Genomic DNA, 3988 nt, shown 5'->3' on the forward strand with positions numbered 1-3988 from the left:
TCTGCTATACTAACAGGGACCGGGAATAACGACAAGTAGAACATTAGGAGATTTTGAAGAACTGAGAGAACAAGAGTGAAGAAGAACCATGGAAAATGAATTATATCCATTAACATGGTAAACATTTATATATATATATATATATATATATATATATATATATATATATATATATATATATATATATTAACTGATGGCAGTAATAGTTAATTTGAGAGAAAAAGATTAAATTTAGACTAAATTGATAAAACTTGCAAGTGTGAAGGAGTTTTCTTTTTGGGGGTTAAAAGGGTGTTTTGTATTGTATTAAGGGGATACAAACAAAACGAGATACTTCAAGGGCCTTGTAAGAGTCTTTCAGTCATAAACCCAAATTCAGCAATCTTTCCAGATTTTTTAAATGTCTCCTTTAATGACGGAACATCCGTCCAACAGTCGTCCAGAAATTGATACAGCTGACATCACCACAAGAGAACTTTAAGTTCTTCTTAAAAGTGTCTTTGCTATTATTGAGAGGGCTCACTCTGTTCCTCCAAATCCATGAAGATTTATTCGAAGGGACAGAACTCGGACATAATGCTCGCTGATCTAACCCGTACTTCACCACCACTACATTCCTCCATAGAGAATCAGGTTCTCGGCCAAACCGCCAAATCCATTTGTTTAGAAGTGACCTATTCTTGAGCCGCAGATCTGTGATGTCGAGACCACCCTGGAGTCTAGGTTTGCAAATGCTATCCCACTTAACCCAATGGATGGATCTACTAGTACCAGAATCCCATAGAAAAATTGCTATGATCTTGTTCAACTTGACCACTACCGCTGCCGACATCTGAAAGAAAGATAAGTAATAAACAGGTAGATTAGCAAGAACAGACCTGACTAGAGTTAATCTGTCCCCCGAAAGATAGTAACTTTCCTTTCAAACCAGCGAGCCGGGCAAGGAACTTATCAATAATTGGACTCCAAATTTTTGCTGAGTTCTGCGATCGACCATACATGGATGGGAGCTTTCCATTGCCACACTTTATTATTCCAGCCCATACTGAAACCCATGAGTCATTAATATTGATCTCGAATAATTTAGTCTTGCAAGACTCGAGCCGAAAAGTAGTTCGAAAACTCTTAGGGCCTTTGAATTTCTCACCACTCCAAATTACCATTTGAAATACAATTAGATCGTCGGTGAACTGAATATGAGAAATTGAGAAATAATTGGATCCCACCCTCACACCATTCACCACACCCATCTCCATTGTTTTCCTCAACATACCGCTAAGGGTTTTACTAGGGATGGAAACGGGCCGGATATAGATCAGATTCAGCTAGACTCAAATTCAGATTCATTTTCACATCTTGGATCTTGACTTGCCCTGGATCCTGCTGGAAGCGTAGATGAGCTCACAATAATTTATAACTCAGAAATTTTTATTGATACGAAACAAAATATTTTACAACGACACTTTCAATATTACAATACTGCAATACTAGCTGCGGCTAGTTTACAAACACAACCTCACTATTTTATGCTTTGCTAAGCTCTCTCAATTTTCTCTAATTTTTCTCCACTCGTACTTTGCTTTTCTCACTCACACACACACCCTTTGCTACAAATTACACGTATATATAGGAAAACTAAACCGACTTAACTTACTCTGGATGCTTCTCAATTTCTCGTTGCCGCCTCATGTTTGTTTCTAAAATATTCTAGCCGCGTGATTGAATTTGCTTGTGCTTATCTTCAATTTGTTTTTTTGTAGTTGCTGCCATTTGTTTTATTGCTGCCACACTTGTGATTTATGGGACCACCTTAAATATTGCTGACATATTTTTTTATTGTTAAGTTTGGATGCACATGTGATTGTTCAAGAGTTTGACTTCCAGCACTCCCCCTCAAACTCGACTTTCCATTCCGAGCTTTTCTTTGAGTCGGTTGAATATATCTGCTCTCAATGGCTTTGTGAAAATATCTGCTAGTTGATCTTCAGTTCTGCAGTAAATTAGCTCCACATTTTTGTTCTTCACCTGCTCTCGTATAAAGTGATACTTTGTATCAATATGCTTGCTTCGGCTATGAGAGACTGGATTCTTGGCAAGGGAAATTGTAGACTTGTTGTCGACATAGATTGTAGTTGGTTCTTCTTGCGCCAAATTTAGCTCGTTCAAAATATTCCTTAACCACATTGTTTGGCAAGTGCACACTGCTGCGGCTATGTATTCTGCTTCACATGTTGAAAGAGCTACCGTTTGTTGCTTCTTTAATGACCATGAAAATACTGCAGAGCCGATATGAAAGAGATATCCAGTTGTGCTTTTCCGATCGTCTAAGTCTCCCCCATAATCACTATCAGAATAACCAACCAGCTTTGAATTTTCTGAATGCGTGTAGAATAAACCATAACCTGTTGTACCTTTGACATATCTGAGGATTCTTTTTGCTGCACTCCAATGATCTTGTTTCGGATGCTCCATGAATCTGCTTACCAATCCCACAGCGTATATTATGTCTGGTCGTGTGATAGTCAGATACCTTAGACTTCCAACTATGCTTTTGAACAACGTTAGATTCACTTGCTCTCTTGTTGAATTCACACTTAATTTGACTCCTGGTTCTGCTGGAGTGGCTACCGGCTTGCAATCTTCCATTCTGAAATTTCTTAAAATTTCTTCTGCATACTTCTTTTGTGATATAAATATTCCTTCTTGCATTTGCTTCACTTCAACTCCAAGGAAGTATGACATTTCTCCAATATCTGTCATTTCAAATTCTTTAGTCATAGCTTTCTTAAAATCATTGAACATACCTGGATTATTCCTGTGAAAATCATGTCGTCCACATATAAGCACACGATCATGATATCACCGTCTTCATTTTTCTTTGTGTATAAGGCATGCTCGTATGGACTCTTCATGAACCCATTCTCTGGAAATATTCATCAATTCTCGTGTTCCATGCTCTCGGGGCTTGCTTCAAACCATATAGAGCTTTCTTCAATCGGTAAACTTTGTCTTCATGTCCCTTTTTAATGTATCCAGGTGGTTGCTCAATATAAACTTCTTCTTCTAGGTAGCCATTTAGAAATGCTGACTTCACATCCATTTGATAAATTTTCCATCCTTTTTGTGATGCGACTGCTGTGAGAAGTCTGATGGTCTCGATCCTTGCTACTGGAGCAAATACTTCATCATAGTCTATTCCTTGTCTTTGTTTATAGCCTTTGACAACTAGCCTCGCTTTGTACTTCTCAACATTTCCTTCTTTATTGATCTTTGTCTTGTAAACCCATTTTACTCCAATTAGGTTATGGCCTTCTGGTTGTCTTGTTAGCTCCCAAGTATCATTTCTTTCTATTGATGCAATTTCTTCATCCATTGCATTCCTCCATTTGTCATCTTCAACCGCTTCTTCGTATGTTATTGGATCACTGTTCACAAGCAAGCAGAAAAGTGAAACATTATTTAGTTCATAATCGTTGTACCTTTCTGGCATTCTTCTCTCTCTTGTGGATCTTCGAAGTTCTGTGGGAGGTGTTTCACGATCTTCTATTATGTTGCTGGCATCGCTGCTGCTGCTTGACGACGATGGTAGATTTTGTCGAGGATCTTGATCATCATCTTGTTCATCTTGATTGATAAGATCACCATCTTTATCTTCAAAAAATAGTCCTTCAACTTTCTTTTCCTCTTCGCTCCATCTCCAATAGTCTGCTTCATCGAACTCGACATCTCTTGAAATTATTATCTTCTTTGTAAGAGGATTATATAATCTGTAAGCTTTGCTTCTTTCATCATAGCCAATGAAAATACATTTTTCTCCTCTGTCATTAAGCTTCTTTCTGGTCTGTTCGGGAACATGGGCATATGCGATGCATCCAAAAATCTTGAGGTGTCCAACTCCTGGTTTCTGTCCACTCCATGCTTCGTTTGGCGTCATATACTTCACGCTTTTTGTTGGACATCGGTTCAATAAATAAACTGCACATCGAAC

Source organism: Hibiscus syriacus, unplaced genomic scaffold, assembly GCF_006381635.1.
Source record: "Hibiscus syriacus cultivar Baekdansim isolate YM2019G1 unplaced genomic scaffold, ASM638163v2 tig00111833_pilon, whole genome shotgun sequence".
In the NCBI taxonomy this organism is placed as follows: Eukaryota; Viridiplantae; Streptophyta; class Magnoliopsida; order Malvales; family Malvaceae; genus Hibiscus; species Hibiscus syriacus.